Source organism: Mauremys mutica, chromosome 11 (assembly GCF_020497125.1).
Source record: "Mauremys mutica isolate MM-2020 ecotype Southern chromosome 11, ASM2049712v1, whole genome shotgun sequence".
In the NCBI taxonomy this organism is placed as follows: Eukaryota; Metazoa; Chordata; order Testudines; family Geoemydidae; genus Mauremys; species Mauremys mutica.
The window spans coordinates 79,060,096-79,079,299 of record NC_059082.1 but is presented as its reverse complement, the minus strand read 5'-3'; the positions used below and the strand labels follow the sequence as shown (position 1 = coordinate 79,079,299).

The 19,204-nt window shown below is 51.9% G+C and overlaps 1 protein-coding gene across 1 annotated transcript in view; it reads left to right on the top strand.

Moving 5' to 3' along the window:
- The first annotated feature begins 12,110 nt into the window (after nt 1–12,110).
- The window catches only part of PEMT (phosphatidylethanolamine N-methyltransferase), a 119,805-nt gene continuing 112,711 nt past the window's right edge, over nt 12,111–19,204 (top strand). Inside the window, exon 1 of the mRNA XM_044980076.1 lies at nt 12,111–12,129. The gene's annotated coding sequence lies outside the window, so the exon portion shown is untranslated. The remainder of the gene's footprint in view (nt 12,130–19,204) is intronic.

Here is a 19,204-nt window from a genome sequence, read left to right as displayed (position 1 = left end):
CAAACCCTGGCCCCGAGGGCACCAAACCAAACAAGTTAATGTTCACTGATGCTAAGGGTCTGATGCTATTGCCAGGCTCCGTCAAAAGGGGGCGCTGCTTATAAGGAGGCAGCAGTCTGGAGGGACTTTAATGACGCCTCAGTTGGACGGAATCTGCCCTTCCTCCTCCTCCTCTTCTTCCTGGCCACAGCTGAGATCAGGGCCCATGCCACAGACACATAGTAAAACAGTTCCTGCCCCAACGATTTTGTAATCGAAACTGACAAAGGACGGGAGAGGAAACAAACTAGCCAAGGTCCCTGGTGAAGCCAGGAATAAAACCCAGGTCTCCTGGGTCCCAGGCCAGGGCACTACCCAGTACACCGGGCTGACCTCTTGTGTAAGGGAGAAGAAGATTTGTGGTTAGAAGACACGCGCTGGTCTCAGTGGGTCAAGTACTTCTTTGTTCCATGCTGGCTGTCACGGCCCGTGCCTGCCCCTGAGAGTCAATAGCACCCCACAGCAGTGTGCATGGGCCCTGGGGGAGCAGACCATGGGGCTATGCCAGTGATCAACTACTCCACACCAAAACCAGCTGATTTCTCAAACCGTTGATAACTAGAAGAAATTGCCCAGAAGCCCCAGTCAAGAAGGGCCCAGGCCGGACCCTGCCAGCCAGCCCATGCTTTGGTGGCTCAGATTAATCCAACTGGGATATGAATCGCCCAGAATTGCTTTTTTCCTAAACCCAAAACCGCCCCTGTTTCTGGGACAAAACCAAACCCGCTAAGAGGGACCCCCGAGCTCTGGGGGTTCAGATACACTGGAACCAGGATTGGATCCAGCTTTGGCCCGGTTCTAATTCTAGGGCTTGGTATCATTGAAGGCAGCAATTGGCAAGGCACCTGGGGCCAAAGGCACCTCTGATGTAACTCCACTGAAGTCAATGTAGCTACACCAGGGATGCACTGGCCCAAGGAAGCTGAAGGGGACCCCCCCCCCCGACAGTGCTGACAGCCGCCCCTGAGCCAACACACACAATAGCCTCTTCTGAGCTGTTGTCTGCATGGAAAGAGTCTGGTCCGGTCAGATGAGCCTTCGGGCGCCTGGGCTCCCTAACAGAGCTAAGGGCCCCTGACAGGTCAAAGGGCCCCTTGCAGTCCTGACGGGCTCAGCACCCAGGCACAATGGACAGTTCCGGAAAGGCCCAGGAGAGTCTGATTAGCTCCAGTCGTCTGGGGCCTGGCAGAGTTACAGCGGCTGACCTGCCTTTGCTATCGAGCGTCTCAAAATGCCCCCAGTGTAAGAGCTCTCAGATCCTGCCGCAGGGCAGGGGATCCCTCGCCGCAGATTCTCTGATACTGCTGTGCCCTTGGCCTCTTCCTGGACTCTAATTCCCTGTGTGACCGGAGCTCTCTCCGGCGTTGACACTCTCCCCAGCTAGCCAGGGGCTGGCTTCCTCAGAACCACACAAGGGCGAGGAGCTTTTCCACTCAGACAGGTGAATCAGCCACGGCAGAGGACATATTGCATGTTTACCACAAAAACGGGTCTGACCTGTGTTACAAACACCACCAGAGACCATTCAACCTGGCAGAGCCTCAAAGGGCTCGTTTACTTTTCACTCTCTCTCTGCTTTTGCGTGACCCCGAGCACGGACACTAGATTAGTTACGCTAGATGTTTCTAGTCAATTTCCTGCTCCCGGGTCACCGCAACCCCCGCAACAGCCAGCGCTGGAGCTAGCCACAGCTGAGGAGCAGGGGATGAAAGTCATTCCAGCCACACAGGCAGCCCGATTGTCCTGGGGGAAGCTTTGAAGTGCAGGGCTGAGCAATGCTGCCGAGTAGAGGATTAATGTTTCCTGCTGACACATCCTCGGCCTTCACTGGTGTGCTAGGCGCTCGGGTTCCTCGGCGGGAGGCACTGCCACAGGGTGGGAGCGGGGGAGTGAGTCTGTCTGTCTGCAGTGCTAGCCAGGATGACAGGCGCATCGCACAGTCAGCTGCCTGGTTTTGCTAGGGATCAGCAGAGGGAGGACGATGAATAAAGGCAGCTGGGGTTGGGTGGGACAGGATAAACCAGGAAAGGGGGCTCCACTGGGTGAAGGGAGGCCCGGAAAGCCCTGATTTGGTACAGAACTCAGCATGGCGATGGATGTTCCAGCCAAGCTTTTACAGACAGTCCCCTTGTGAGGCCAGTCTCTTCCTCTAGCCAGGGAGCCCCCTCCTGGCTCCGGGAGGTGGTTGAGCATGAGCAGGGGTGGAGAGGGCTCCCTAGATGAGTGGCCTCCAGAGGCCGAGGTAGCTGGGGCCGAGTGGGTCTTTTAACTGAGTTCTCCCCTTCATGTGTGCCGGAGCGTGACTCTGCCACTTCCTCTTGGCTGGAGTCTCTGAGGAAGGAGCTGGGGAGAAAACAGTGGGTTCGAACAAAACGGTCCCAAGGGACGTATACGGGAGCTCGGATTCACCCCTTCTATGGCCATGCTGGTTAGTCCAGAGCCCAAGTGGTCAGGCATTGGCAGAGAGCTGGGCTGGGTGGCTTCCGCGGTATTTGTCTCTAGCTTCCCTGGGTCTAAGACACACGCGCTCTCTGCCACGCCTCAGACGTGAGCCCTGATCTGGACCTGGATGGAACCCAAAGGCTGAAGAGAGCTTCGACCAGGTGCCCCAAACACGCTTCCCGCCCTGGCTACGTTATCCCTACCTGCACCACGCTCTCTGCATCTCTCCACTACGAACCCTCCAGCTGGCTTTGCCATCCCAGAACGGAGACGCCCCTTCGGCCCCATCCGCAACAGCACGGCAGTCCTGAGCCAGCTCCCCTCATACCATTTCCCTCCCAGGCCTTCCCCTTTTGATGTCCCCACCAGCGCTCCAGTGCCAATAGCAGTGCTGGCGACTGAAATTCGGGACCTCCAAGCACCAGAAAACAGAGAGAACAAACGTCCAGGACGGGCCATTTATTTCGTCTCGCCGCCCACACTCCTCAAGGCAGCGTCCTTAGCTTCATACTCGCCTTTAAAGCACAGAGCATGCGGTTGGTGTTACACAAATCTCCCGCCAGCCCCCTCGAGTATTAATCACCTGGGTCCTTCTTAGCGGTTAGTGCTTCAGATAAGTGAGTCTTAAACACGGCCTGGCAGGATGGCTCAGCTGGGGCAGACCCTGAGCTGAAAGGCGAGAAGAACGAGGCTTGCTGCCAACCATGCTGGGGGATTGAGCCCCTCATGGGAGGGGGGGCTTTGACTGCTTCTAGGCATAAGGGGCATCTCTCCATAGGGGCAGCACTTGGTACCTCGCAGGATCAGGTCCTTATACCTTACCATGTAGGGATAATAATATGGTCCTTACAGCTTTGCCATCCCAGAACGGAGACGCCCCTTCGGCCCCATCCGCAACAGCACGGCAGTCCTGAGCCAGCTCCCCTCACACCATTTACCTCCCAGGTACATCCACTCTCCTTTTAAGCATCCCCTAAAGGCCCTTTCCTAAGGCACCTCACCAAGTAGCTGTCACGTTTGAATAGGACTTGACACAATGTTCCTCAGAGCCAGCGTAGCACGTACTCACAAGGCTCAATCCCTGATCTCAGCAGGACCAGGGGGCAGATTTGTAAAGGTGTCCAGGTTCCTAAAGATGGAGAGAGAGGCATTTCTGAAAACCCCACTGGGTGTCTCTCTGCATCGCCAGCTGCCCTAAATAGCTTTAACAGTCCGGCCCCAGGTTCTTACAGATTCTAGTTGCTAGTAATTACATACATCTACCATGTAATTAGCGCCGCTGCATCCCAGCCCCCAAACAAACATGGATGTGGTTATTAAGAACAAAAGAATGGTTAGCAGGGCCGGCTCCAGGCACCAGGAGCTTGGGGTGGCCCACGGAAAGGGGCAGCACATCTGGCTCTTCAGCGGCAATTCGGCGCGGGTCCCTCAGTCCCTCTCAGAGGAAAGAACCTGCCGCTGAATTGCCGCCGAAGAATGAAGCGGAGGTGGTAGAAGTGCCGATCGTGGCTATTTTTTTTCCTGCCGCTTGGGGCAGCAAAAACGCTGGCCCTGATGGCTAGGCTGGGTCAGACTAATAGGCCATCTAGCCCAGTATCCTGCCTTCTGACTGTGGCCGGTGCCAGATGCGTCAGAGGGAATGAACAGAGCAGGGCAATTTGAGTTATCAATCCCCTGTCGTCCAGTCCCAGCTTCTGGCATTTGGAGGTTTAGGGGCATCTGGAGCATGGGCTTGCCTCCCTGACCATCCTGGCTAATAGCCATTGATGGATCCATCCTCCATGAACTTACCTAATTCATTTCTGAACCCAGTTTTGGACATCACAACATCCTGGCGATGAGTTCTGAGCTTATAACCAGCAAGCCTCACTTCCCCACCCCCGACTATATAACAAAGGGGTGAGCTGGATTTGTTCCTTTTCCTGGAAGTGTCAAGAGATCCCAGCTTAACTCACAATGAAATGTTACCACATAGCACGGTAACGGGCACCCTAAAAATCCACATAGCAATAACCATAGCTACCAGGAGATCTAAGGTTGTCACAGGTCATGTAAATATCCAGCCACAAATTTACCCTTTAACTTAGCTTTATCATTCATACTCAAAGGAGTTACCTGAGGTCCATTGGAAACAGAGCAGTGCTGGAACTGATGGGACTTTCAGACACTCAATACCTCTGCAAAGCAGGGGCTTGATGTCCCAGGATGGGCGCTCGAAATCGGAGTCACCCAAAACTAGAGGCCCCTTTTGAACATTTGGTGTCTGCTGCACCGAGAAGAGCTGGGAGGAATCGGCATGATCTAATTGTTCATCGGAAAAGGGGTCTCCAGCCTGTTGAGGACCCATGTCAAACCAGAAAGAAAGAACCCAGCATGTGACTCTCCCGCTCCATTTGTAATATTTTGATTACATGTGGGTTAGGATATTTTAGTACTGGGCCTTCAAGAAGGGGCTAGCTTAGACAAACTATCTAAACTGGCTTAGATAAACTGTTCTGTTGGAGAGAACAAAACTTGAGCTAGATGAACTCTGGGTGCTTGGCAGAGCAGGTCTGTGTCCCCACTGTAATACCAAGCATAAAGAAATGATTTCTTTGAGATTGGAACGTGGGTGAAGTTGATGTCGACCTGGCTGGTTTATTAAACCACCACATTACGTAAAATGTCCATGGCTGCGTATATACAGACCCCAAGAGGTACAGAACCCGAGACGTTCCGAACAAGCTCCTATCCCCTTGAGCTAAAGGACCAGCTCCGTTACTGGGAGTAAGTAGCAGGCTGTTTGCCTCAATGTGGACCAGCCACTTGAGGGCGACGTAATCACACCTAGAGTCTGATGCGCCAGCAGGAGAGAGTGTTTTCCACTCTGCCACTGCCTCGCTGTGTCATCTTGGTCAAACCACCTTGGTTTCCCTGTCTGTAAAATGGGGCTGATGACCTTTACCCACCTTTGAGACCCTATGGATGAAAATATGAATCTCTGGAAGGCCTAAGAGCCATGCTAACTTCTATGCTGCACCAAGACTGCTGCTCCCCTTGCATTCATAAGGGCTGCAAACACAGAACACTGCCTCGCCTTTGTGCGCTTTAGGATTACGTTAATAATACCTAAAATAACAGGCTGAAAAATGGGCCCCCTGTGAGCTCTAAAAGCCAAGCCTCCAGGTTAAGTGTTTGCCGTGCAAGAACAGCTTTTGGGCTCTGCAGTGGCTTAATTAGTGTCACTCTGGCCAAGAAAAGAGTGCCAGGTCTAAATGGTACCACATGCCCCCAAGCCTATTTTCTTCGCCCCAGGTCCCTTGGAGAGTTGATGGATTGCAGTCTGATTGCCTCTGGAAGGGCAAATTCTACTCAGCAAGCAGCTGCCAAATTGGAGACATTCACACAGTTGCCAAGGAAACTAGCAGATTCTCCCCAGCCGGCTTTGCAGGTGCACAAGCAAAGCAGCCTAAACGATGCGGCCCCCGCGCTGCCTCTTCTGTGCATCACGTTTCTAGGAACGTAGCAGGTGTCTTTTGATCCGATCTGGGTGCCCTGAATGGTGAAGGATGACGAAGACAAGAACACATCCAGATGAGAACACTTCAACAGGCCTTACACCCAGGGAACCCCAAGGGTGGGCATACATAGAAGGCAGTGGGGGTGCAGAGGTACCAGTGAGGGTACAAAATGAAGCCAGAGGAATTGTGAAGGGGTCACTCTTTGCCCAATTTGGGCTACAGGTTGTTGATAAATACGGAAAGAACCCAGCTTGACTCTCGGAGCCTGAGATGAGTTTACAAGGCGGCCAGTTAGGAATTAAACTATCTCTTCATTAGTAAACTGAGCATCTCTGGGCTGGACAATAAGTGACACCATTTTTGCCGGATCAGTTTTCTGAGCAGAACTTGGCTTTGCGGCTGACGCAGCGTCTGGAGTGGCTCGGCACAGCAGCAGCCTGAAAACAGGCCTGATTCGGTGAGATTCAGAGCCTCAGCCTCAAGTTGATATCGTGGTACCTTCGTGGTATCTCCGCCCTTTGGGCAGCATGGCACCTTGTTCCATTAGGGCCCACTCAGAGTGAGGGCTAACTCGGGGGAGGGCGTGTGGTCCCCGGGTAAGCCGCTTGGGCGGTTTTGTCTATTTAGATGGGGACCTTTGGGGCAGGGCCTGACTTCCTGTGTCTGTACCGTGCCTGGCACAACAGGGCCCTGAGCTGAGTCCTTAGAACTCCCTGCTGTGATGCCTACAAAAATGTGACAGTGGTTAGAGAGGTCGTGTGCTGGGACCACTGCTTATTACACTCTTGTAACTGTCTCTCAGGTGATGGACTCCTCCAATTGTCCCTCATCTTATACATAGCACCTAAGTGCTCTACAATGCCACACGGTCCGGGCAGCTGCGGCTGGGGGGCCCGATGCGTAGGACCACCCTGACAAAGAGAATGGGCGGCAGGTCCAGGGCTGGAACTCCGAGGTGCTACCACAGTACAAATAATAAATGCCAATAATCGCTGGGCTATTCTGCTTCCTTGGGATGAAACAAGAGACAGAGGCAAAGGGGGCGAAGTAAATGACTGAGAGTGAAAATGAAGGGAAACGTTAACACACGTTGTCCCTGCTCTAAGTGCTTGACCCGCTCCCCGCTTGCTAAAACGGCTAGTCGGTTTCACACAGTAAGAGGCCGCGGGGGGTGTGTGTGAGAGAGGAGCCTGTGACCAGACACCCCTTCCTCCCAGATGTGGAGCAGAGCTAAAAAGGCCCCCCCGGGCAAAGAAAGCCCCCTAGAAATTCCCTACGCTTGGCGACAGGGAAGGGTGATACAGGAATGCAACAGACCAGACGGACAGATGGTGCTTATTGACGTCACATTCCCGGCCTGAAAATTAAACTCGCTGCAGGATGTTTGCGGAGGGCACTGTATCTCACCAGGGGTTTGTACAGCACCTGGCACCAAAGGGGCCTCGATCCTGGTTATACCATTAGCTTTTTCCCTGTAAGGAAATGACAAGCCCAGACAAGGATGAAGATGATGAAGGGGCTGGGGGCACTGAATTCTGAAGTGTGCCCAGCTGGTAGCGCAGCCATGTGGCTCCCTCTATTGGCGCATGACGTTCCCTGAGCCCGGTTCTGATTCATGCCCCCAGTGGCTGGCTGCAGCAGCGCACACATGTGGCATCATAGTTTCCATCAGATGCAGGGTTTATAGCAGGGATAGTCAATTTATTTTTTGTGAAGGTCCCAATTTCTTGGTCAAAGTACAGCCAAGGTCCAGACACCAGAGCAGAAAATAATAATAAAAAAAAGATAAGTAAATAAAAAGATTTTGGGGTCCATTCAAAAGTGTCTGGCGGTCTGGATTTGGCCTGTGGTCCGCCTACTGACTACCCGTGGTTTATAGTTTGGTTCAGTGATTCTCAGCACCCCCACTATACAAATTGTTCCAGCCCCCCTGATCATGGATAAGGGGGTTCCAATGCCCTGAGACAAAAGGCACAGGTCCCTGGTGCTCAGTTTTAATGCGATGCCAAAGAAAAGGGATGTAGCGTCTCTTTCCCGTTCAGGAAGACAGAGCATTGTCCTAGTATAGTGGTTTCCAACCTTTTTTCATTTGCGGACCCCGTTGGAAATCTTAGACCTAGTCTGTGGCCCCCCAGGGGTCTGCAGACCACAGGTTGAAAACCACTGTCCTAGTAGCTTGCAAAGGGGAAGAGGTGGGCAACCGCCATTCATCGGCCCAGCCCCCTCCCGGTTCCTGCTGAGGTGCTGTGTCCTCAGAGCTAATCGTAGCCGCGTTTACCAACAGGAGCGCAGCTTCAATGACGGCACTTCAGTCTCCGTTTGTCACACGCCGCTTGCCTTGAAAGGAGCTGCCGGGCTGGCTCTGGCTCTTCCCTGGTTTGGTTCTAGTGGGCGCATTGGAGGGTTCCCTGAGTTCCGGGTAGAGAGATGTGAAGATCCCAGCACAGTTCAGAAGGCTCAGATGCCAGGGGCTTGGCATTTCGCTGCCAGGTTTCCCGGTGCAATCTCATCTCACACATGGAAAGTCCTGCAGGGAGCTGCGGGTTCTCGGCCTGCAGCACGTCAGTCCACTGTGGCCAGCGCTACTGTCCAGGGAAGCACGGATGGCCTGCTGAGAGAGAAGGATTATGGGTAAAATTCACCCACGTGAAGTGGAGCCATATAAGGCCCATGCACACCGCTTACATCCCACTTAAGCCATATTTGGAGGGCTTGTGTGGTGCAGGGCCTTGTGCATGGGGGAGAATTTCACCCACCCTGTGTAACCCCCCCTCACCCACGCCATGTGGTACTCCGCCCCCCCTGTGGTGGTTGGGCCACAGATACAGGCTGATGAGCCTGCTACAGCCACAGCTAACAGGAGGTGGCTTTTTAGCTCAGGCAGAAGAGGATCAGGTTGTAAGATCTAGAGGTCAGAGGTTCAAGCCTTGCTGCCTATGACATGTTACACCTGCTCTGCCCAGCACAATCCTGTTCTAGAGACTCCTGGTCACGCCACATCTGCCCACTAGTGACTGGGTTCCTGAGTGCCCTGGTGGGGATTGCTTGTCGTTAATTTCAGAGAATACTCAGGGTTAAGGCAACGTGGGTATTGGGCGTGGCTTTGCACGGCACACCCTCACCCCCAGCGCAGCATCTCTGGGTTACAGCGTGTGGTTAGAAGAAGCCCTTGGTTCACGGTTCTCACTCTATTTGCATTCCTGCAGTTGTCCGAGACTCTTCCCCATTTGCTGAGTGCACCTTCCAGCCAGCCCCACCAGCCAGTCCTGGGCCTGAAGAGAAGCATCGCTCTCCGAGCTGTAGAGACCGGGCTATGCCCCAGAGTACAGTGCACCCGTAGCCGACAACAGGGCAAGCCAGAGTGGTGCTGAGCAAGTTGTGCTGCAGGTGTAGGCAAGGTCAAACGGCCACGAGCCCAGAGGTGTGGAGGTTTGGGGCCTTCACCTGTGTAACCCTCCTGCCAGGCTGCAACAAGGGCTGGGGTAAAATGTCTAGGGATTTCGCTAAAAATTAACAAACGTCTGGGCTCGAGCCCCTACCCAGGAACCTGGGAAAAACTAAATACCTTCCCTGGCTTCCCTATGCGGGCAACGTTTTCCCACCTGCAAGCAAAGAGGCTATGTATGCAAGAAGGTAACTCGAGGGTGGGGGAGGGAAGAGGAGAACAACATTAATTTGAGAAAACACAGCCATAAATCAACAGTATGAATAGTAAGTAATCACCACCGTCCTCCCCGCTGCACACGCACGCACACACACACACACGTACATCGTGGGCAGTAGTTCTTTGACTCAGTTTCCCCACCTGCCAGGATGAAATTCCTAAGGCCAAATGTCCCTTGACGCCTCACTTCCCTGGTTCCCCAGTAGATGGCAGCAGAGAGCTCCTTCCCCTATGATGCTTGGCCCACAGGGTTACATCTGCAAACTGGTGTCGGATATAGGCAGCCAGGCAGCCCCTATAGCTATGTGACACGGTATCAGCCCTTCTTAACTCATAGCCATCGTGAGCTGCTTCTGACCCAGGGTGTCCTTCGCCGTGGAGCAGAGCCAGGACTCCGCCGTACTGAGTATAATGGGGATTCTTTATCGAGGCAGAGCCTGCGTTCCGTCTGGCCGCCTGGCACCCAGCCTGGTGTCACCATGGAGGAGTGCCCTAGATCCCGATGTGGACCTAGCAGACGTAGAAAGGGCTGCTGACTTCACTACACTCTTCGGCCTCCTCCGGGCGCCTGCCCTTCCTTCTCAGGCTCATGCTGAGTCATGGGATGACCCGGCCCGTGTAGTAATGTAGCCCCCATAACCCACACTCTGGCTCGGCAGGATGTGTTGCCATGGCTTGGCACCCCCGGGAGACTGGCACAGTTAATTACCAGAGCCCCCGATGCAACAGGCTCAAGGATCTGCAGGGACTATGGAGAGGCTGGTGTGATCTGCAAGGACCGGGCGATTTCCGCCTCGGAAGGGCGTGTGCCGCTGGTGCCGTCATCACCATCGCTGGTGGCGTGTGATTGCGGCCCCTGACGGACGCCCCCTTTCATCAGCAAGTCAGGAGGAGGTTTGGTTAGCGTGGTCACATTTGGTTGGCCCAGGCAACTCATGGGAGAACATGAGCCGATGACATTGCATCACCTTCCGTCCGCTTGGCCTCTAACTAGCCACATCTCCATACACACACTGGAGGGGAGGAGAAGAACATGGAATCCAAACTCCCAGGCACTATTTTTGTTGCCCTTTTAAGCAGCCTTGGTTCGTTTCCTTTGCAGAAAGCGAGGGGAAAGCGACTTTAGAAGACCCTCTAGCTCTTCCTGCATTCTGAAAGGGCGTTTGGCAGGTGCCCTGGAAATAAACAAGAACCACAGTTGCCCCAGAGATGCTCACTAATAAAAGATCAAATCCCAGCCCTGTACAAAAGCCAGAGTAAATGTGCTGGGGATTGCTGGGGAAATGAAATCCTCCCCCGAAGCTGGCCAGCGCCAATGGGCTTGTTACTACAGGAGATAAGCTGTAGCAGCTGCTGGGCCTGTATTCCCGCTGCACAGTAGGTTTTGGCCATTGGATGGTCATAGCCACTAGTCCACAGCCTGCCCGCCCCTCCCACAACACCCATGCGCGCTGCTGCAGAGAGGGAGCTACCATGCAGCAGCTGAGCTGTCAGGCCCCTGCTGCTGCCTCCCCAAAGCTTCCCTCCTCCAGTGGGATTGTGGTATTTCCACCATCTCTTGGACCGTGCTTGGGGCGGCAAAATACATAGAGCTCCTATGTATCCAGGAACCCATGGCAGACACTGGTTTGCCTACTGTGGATGCCCTATGGAGACAGACGCCGTGGCCATCAGCAAACCTGTACAGGTGTGGTAATGGGGGAGTAGCACCCAGGATGTCAGCTTTTTGTACTTTAAAGAGGAATCTTTGGTAGGTGTAGTAAGACCTTTAGCCCGCTTGTGGGCTGCAACCCGTAGGGGGCGACATATCACATGCGCACAAGCAGGTCTGACATTCCATCCAGGAGACAGGTGACACGGGCACATGGCCCTGCCTCCCCCATAACAGAGAGGCTCAAACCCACAGGAATGTAGCAAGGGCTCCCCTAAAAAAGGCTGCCTCTGTCCCAGTGAGTACTTAGCACCTCCTTCTCCTTCTCCCCTTTCCAGAGACTGTCCCCAGCACTGCTCACTGAGCATCATCTGCTGCCTAGATGGTAGCTGGTGCAGGCTGAGCTCTTGAGGGTCTGTGTGGGGCCCGTGCGGGGTGGCTTATTTGGTCAGAGCTGCTCTGCATGTTTATACATTCCAGAGATGCGCTCTGAGCCCAAACTCTGGGAGGGTCTGAATGCGAACCAGGATCCTGATCTGGATCTTGTAGGAGGCCTGTCATAAATGAATGAGGGGGGGAGGCGCTCCCTTTTATGGGCACCCAGCCAGCCAGTTAGCTATAAAACCCCTCTTAGTAGCTGTTCTCCACTTTCTTTACCTGTAAAGGGTTAAAAAGTCCATAGGTAAAAGGAAGGGAGTGGGCACCTGACCAAAAGAGCCAATGGGAAGGCTAGAACTTTTTAAAATTGGAAAAAAACTCCCCCTTTGTCTGTCTGTGGTGTTCTCCCGGAGAGAGGAGACAGGGCTGGACCTATGCTGTAAGAACTGCGCCAGGTACGAAAAATCATCAAATCATACCTAGAAACTACTCATTTGAATCCCCAGATACGTAAGTAGATCAGGAAATGTCTAGGAAGATGCGATTAGGTTTCTCTCTTATTTCTATATGGTTTGTGGGACTCCTCTGTGCTAACCCAGGTGCTTTTGTTTTGCTTGTAACCTTTAAGCTGGACTTCAAGAAAGCTATTCTTGCTTCTTAATGTTTGTTTTTGCTCTTTTTAAATCTAGCAATAGTCTGAGTTTTTAGGTGTGTTTTTTTCTTTTTTTGTTTTTTTAATAAAGTTTTTACTTTTTTTAAGAACAGGATTGGAGTTTTGTGTCCTAAGAGGTTTGTGCACATGTTGTTTAATGAGCTGGTGGCAACAGCTCATTTCCTTTGTTTTCTTTCTCAACTTTTCCCCGGAGCGGGGGTGAAAGGGCTTGAGGGTACCCCCATAGGAAAGAATTCCCAACTGCGCCTTCCTGGTTTCTCAAAGGGGTTCTGCACTTGGGTAGTAGCAGCATCTACCCATCCAAGGTCAGAGAAAAGCTGTAACCTTGGAAGGTTAATACAAGCCTGGAGTGGCCAGTATTAATTTTTAGAATCCTTGTGGGCCCCCCACACCTTCTGCACTCGAAGTGCCAGAGTGGGGAATCAGTCTTGACAAGGCCCCTACGGTGTGCACTGTGGGAGCGGTGGGGAAGCTCATACCCAAAGCCAAACACGGTGACCTGTGGAATGCTGAGCTTGCAATTGTCAGTTTCTCAGGCCAGTGTCCCTCCTCCTGTGGGTCACATGCCATCGGCCAGAAATGTTACAAACAATAAACGCCGAGCTGTTCAGGCAATAGCAGTGGATCCGGATTCTGAACAGCTCTCAAGATCTGTGGGAGGCTTTGGTCCATGCCCAGCTCTAAGCCACAGTCCTGCAGGCGCTCGGAACAGAGTTGAGTGAGTGGCAGGGAAATTAGGTCTATGCTAGAAATGTACATTGGCACAGCGGTGCCCCTTTAGTGCGTCTGATGAACACGCTCTAAGCTGACGGGAGAGAGAGCTCTCCCCTGTCTGCTTAATAACTCCAGCTCTAAGAGGCGGTAGCTATGTCGAAGGGGTGTGAACCCCCTGAGCAACATAGTTATAGAGAAGTAGTGTAGACCAGGGCTAGGTCTCTTGTCTTCCGCAGCCCCCCCTGCACTGGTACGAAGGGAGGTTCAAAAGCTGAGCAGTCAGTGCCTCTTTTCCCCTGGCCTTCCAGGAGATTGCGGAGCATGAGAACAAAGCTCGGGAAGGCTGAGTTCTAATTAATAAATACATAACAGCCGACCCCCACCCCCGGCATTGACCACTATGGAAACATGCTGCCCGGAGGACTCTTTATGCAAGACTTGAGGGACTCAGCAATCGCTCTGAGAGCAAGAGCTTCGTGTGTGCGCAGTGAAAGGGAGGGAGCGTTTCACAAGAGTAAAAGAACCAAGGCTGTAGTTGCTGGGCAGAATCTATTGGCTGGAGCATGGGCTAATGGTTAAAGTGGGGGACTAGGAGCCTGGGTTCCAGGCCCAACTCTGCTACTGACTTTCGCTGTGTCCTTGTGCAAGTAACGTCTCCATGCCTCAGTCTATCCATCTGTGAAATGGGAGTAATAACAGTGACCTACCTCCAGGGGGTTGTGAGGTTAAATTCATTAATATCTGCAAAGTGCGCTCTCAGCCTTTAATCACAGGAGGCCCATACAGTTGCAAATAACAATCCATCTATCCTTCCACCCTTAACCAACTTAGATTTATCATATAGCGTCTCTCACTGTTGAGTCTAAATGCTTCATAAAATTAAAGAGCAAAACGCCCCAGAAGGATTGATTAATAACAGTAATTATTAGTCTAGTAAATATCCGCGCAGTAGAAGATACCCGCTCCTGGGGCAAAATGCTGAGGAATCTCCACCCCTAAGCTGCTATTCTGTTAGTGACCTTCACGGGGAAAATATCTGTCCCGCGGAGCTGCTCCTCTGCTGTTTACCTTGTATTTGTTCCTAGGCTGATGCAAAGTATTTGTAATGTGATGCAAGAACTGGCCACATGAGATAAAAGAAGCATCCGTTTCAAGTGGAGGACAAAATGGTGACTAACCCCCCCGCCCCTGCCTGTCCTACCCAGGGCAGTGGCTCAGATCTGCTCAGCTCTCGTAGGCGGTAGGAATTCCCAGCAGCATATGCCGGCCCCTCCCTAGAAGCAGACTGGGAGTTGCGAGGCCACCTAATTCCGCGGTCCTGATTTGGGATCGGAGGGTGTTGCCCCAGGCGACCCCAGCTGAGGGGGCAAGGGCTCCTGAAAGGAAAGCATTTGGGGGTTTCCCGTTGCTTGACGGAGAGGAGGAGGGCGTGGAGATAGTGTTATGGACCGGCAGGTGTGGGGAGTTCACAGCCCCACCTCGGGGCCTTTGGTGGCTATTCTAAGCTTGGGGGTCATGGTGATGAGCAGTGATGTTTTGGTTTGGGGAGAGCACCTGTGAGCTGCCCCTTCCAACTAGTTCACTGCCGCATTGCGGACACAGTATGCTGGCCGTAAAGACACTAGAGGGGAATTCCCCTGTCCTATGGGAAGTCCCTGGTTGCTGTAGAGTCACTATAGCTGGACCTACAGTATCCCCAGTGTGGGGAGCGTGCAGGGGGCATTCCAGGGGGAAAGGAGTGTGCCTAGAGTGCTCTGGCTGTTCCCAGCTGCCAGCACAGCCCAGAGGCGATGTTGGACACTGGCTCCGCATTAGGGAAGAACAGAAGGTATCTCAGCTGCACGAGCTCCTGACACGCCTAAACAGACCCAAGGCACAAAAGTGGCTTCAAACCACTTTGTTCTGCTCAGCTGCACTGACAGATTAGGGCCACAGCGTCTCTCCTCCAGCATCCCAAGGCCATACAATGGAACGAAGGGTGGCGGTTTACTCATCTGCTGTTCTGAGCTTGGGCTTGACCCTGTAAAGTGCCTGGGAACGGCACAGTGGGGTTCCACGTTTATGGAGGCAGCAGATTTCGTAGGCAGTTCGCTCAGTTTCCAAGCCAAAATAAACTCAGCCAAGGAGCTGAGACTCAAGCTGCCTAGATGTGACTTGTGCGTCATTATTATCACCAAAAAACAAAAGGGCCACAGGTCAGGTTATCGCAGTGCAACTGTCTCCAGCACCTTCAGATTCTGCTTCACTTGCACCTAGCTGGGTTGTACAAGAGAAGGCTGAATGCGGCAGTGCAACCGGAATGGGGTTTATCGGAGGTGAGCCAGAGCAGAATCCAGCTCGCTCCCCCTTAACTGCTGCCCTGGCATCACTAAGAGCACTTGGAACCTCCTTGGGTCACTGAAGCGAGCAGATGCAATTCCGAGCATGTTCCGGGAGCAGCTGAAGAAGGCGTCGTTTTTATGCAGTCCCTTTCCAGAGTAGAACGGCACTTCGTGCCAGAGCCTCCGCTCAATTGACCTCAATGGATATTTGCCTTCAGTGGCTCTAAACCTCGGAGGACCTGACTTTAAGTTTGTCATTGAAAAGTTAAAATAAATTCAAGTAAAATCATGGCTCTTTTACTGGGGAGCGGGTGGAGAAATGTTCTGCATTTCTAGACCAGTTACACTTTAAAATCACAGCCTGGCTCTCATTAATTCTCTGGCGTTCGTTAGAATCTCATGAAGCCAGATGAAATCATTCTGTATTAGTGTGGGCGTCAGAAGTGCACTAGTATCAAGAGGCCACTTACGGTAGCTTTATTTTGTAAGTTACCCAGTTTTCCCTGGCTGTAGAGAGCTGACGGCAAAGGGAAAAGGAAACGGGTTTTGTCTCTCTTGGAGATGATAGATATGGGTTTATATAGCTCCCTTGCCACGGAAGGAATCAGAAAGAACACCGCAATTAGAGCCAGGTAATTACTGTGAAACATTTTCTATGACTGTCCATTCAGCTTTGTCATTGAATTCGCTTTGTGCATGTTCCTGCCCCTTCTTTAGAACCAAAGTTCTAGGGAACAAGCTGGCAGGAATGTTCAGGCAACCAACAAATCTTCTAGCAAATTAACCTACAACTAATTCTGAATTTGCAATTGTGACTATTCACATCAGCAACCTGATTCTACGGGTTCTGCTCCATCTCACTTCTCCAGTCAGGGAACAGAAACAGGATCATGTGATTGGTGTGTCCAATCAGAGCTAACCGATGTACTCTAATTTTGAAGCTTCGCAACAAAGGAGTTACAGGCCGGGAATCCTTCACAGAAATTGTTTGCACAAATATTTTGTATAATAAATACAGACAAAAAGTGCCTCAAACAAACTCTGTAAAGCTATTCGGGGACCCATTTGAGAACAAAGGAGAAATTCTTCCCACAAATGTTTTGCTATGAGCGGTTCACTAGGCTGCTTTTACAGAAGCGAGTGAGACTGTCGAGTGGCAGCGTGCTGAGCCGTGTTTTAGACTTTACAGCGGATTTGGCCAATGGTAAATCCCGGCCCAGTCACTGAAGTCAATGTGCAGTCGTTGCGTAACTCATTGAGTGTGTTACGGGTTCTCTTCCGTGCCTGATGCACAGAGGATACGAGTCGGTTACAGACCCAGCTGAGGAGCCTTGGGTTTTTATCTCAACCTCTGGCAGCCGGTGCCATTAGCGCTAGAGGTCCCTGGTGTTGGCCAGGATGGTGGCACCCAAGCAGCTTTCTTAGAGAGAGAGAGAGAGAGAGAGAGAGAATGTGAACTAGGACAGACACCGGGGTTTTCTCCCACCCCTTTCAAAAAATGCAGTTTGCTGCCCCATCCCACCCCGCCAGCAGCTTCCTGTCTCATCTGAAGGACGATGCCTCTGTCTACGCTACAAACCCTTAGCCCCTCCCTAGGACTCGAACGCAACGACCCCATTGGCTCAGAGCAGCCCCCGCAATGACATGCTGTCACCAGTTCAGCAAGAGACTGCCATGAAAATTCTCTCCCGTCGCCTCCCACAATCGGGGAGCCGTGGTGGCACAGAGGAAGGACCAAATGCCACCACCCTCACTAAGGAGGCAGGCAGCAACACGGCGCAGCAATGCGGTCAGCTGGAAATCTTTGTGCTTGAAAACCACAGGGCCAGATCCTCCGCTGGTATAAACGGGCATAGCGCCATGGAGGTTAAATGGAACTAAGCCAGTTGACATCAGCTGAGGATCTGGCCCGCTGTGTAGCATGGCACAGCAAGATGCCCAAGTAGGGTAATTAGATTGTGAAGCTCCTCCGTGCAGGCACCGTGTCTTCCTACCAGTACGTGACCCCAATACAGGAGAGCATCCCTATTGGGCACAGCACTTAAGCACATGCTTACGTCCCATTTAATCACATGCTATGTTTGCCAAGCCCCTAGCAAAATGGTCTGAACTGGGGATTCCCAGATTTTCGGCACTATTGCAATACAAATAAATAATAGTAATAAGTGACTGTGCCAGACTGGAACTCCAGATCCAGAGCGGTTTGTAGCTCAGGTCCATTGCTAGTTATTGACCCACCAACCCCTGATGGGAAACACACCTGATGGGGGACTGGCAAGCCCTTGCCTTCCCCTGTACTCCTGTTAATTAGAAGGCTCTAACTTTCCAGCAGTGACATCCAGGAACTGGTTTCCTCTAGAGCAGGGGTTGGCAACCTTTCAGAAGCGGTGGGCCGAGTCTTCATTTATTCACTCTGATTTAAGGTTTCACATGCTGGTAATACATTTTTAAAAGTTCTCATTTCTATAAGTCTATAATATATAACTAAACTATTGTTGTATGTAAAGTAAATAAGGTTTTTAAAATGTTTAAGAAGCTTAATTGAAAATTAAATTAAAATGCAGAGCCCCCTGGACCGGTGGCCAGGACCCAGGCAGTGTGAGTGCCACTGAAAATCAGCTCGTGTGTTGCCTTTTGGCACGCGTGCCATAGGTTGCCTACCCCTGCTCTAGAGGTTTGGCTTCCCACAGTAGCACTGACGAAGATTCAGCGTCACCCTTTGCCCCGGTTTCGTTTTTCTGCCATGTATGTTGATAGAAGGTAGGAATGAGAGAGACGGCCAAGAGGAGCAGTTACTGACACACACGCTCTGTGGATCCTCCCACAGTGAGACCAAAGCAAATCAGCACCCTGCAGAAGGAACACACGCGCCTGTGTGGGGTTTAGTGTTATACGTTATCTATAAAGCACTAACAGCTCGAAAGACAGAGGCAACACGGTCTAGTGGGTAGGACAGTGGCCTGGGGCTTAGGAGATCTACATTCTAGTCCTGCCTCTGGTACTGAGCTGTTGTGTGACCTTAGCCAAGTTACTTAACATCTGTGTTTCCCTCCCCCCCTTTCCTTTGTCAACTTGGATTGTGTGCTCTTTGGGGCAGGGACTGTCTCTTGCTATGTTACTGTACATCAGCTAGTACAGTGGAATCCTGGTATTGCAGGAGAAATAATTATAGCTTAGCAGCAGCTCTGCTCTAGTTAAGGCTGATTAACAGCAATCAAGGTTCCTGGCCTGATGAGATTAGTCTAAACCGAAAACACGGGGATCAAGAGTAGGATACAACAGAGCACAAACGGCGGGGCAGTGAAATTCGCTGTGCGGTTTGTTCCTATGCTGTACAGGGTTTAGGAAGTTGGTGTAGGGAGCTGGCGTTACCTTGATGTGTACGCTTGGCAACAGGGCCTTAAGGGAGGAATAGCCACATGGGCCCAGTGGCCAGTGTAACACAGATCAAAACGTGGTGCTTCACCGTGAGGCAACCTCTACGAACTGAAACTCTTCAGAGCAGGGCCGTCCTCCTACTATATGTATGTACAGCGCCTAGCACAATGGAGCCATGATCTTCACAGGGGTCACCAGATACTATCACAATACAATTAATAAATAAAGGAATAAAGGTTTAAAACAACATGCAGCCGAGTGAATTAAAGGGAAATGAATAATAAATTAAAAGGGAATGGAAAGGGTAACAGATCTGGTGTGTGCAAGAGAGAGCAGATATTTACAGCAAGCTCTTAAAGTTCCTCACAATAAACCCATATGGCTCTATAAAATCCCTTCCTACGCTCCCCAGGGTAATAAAGTATTAAGCGCTGCGGTTCACAA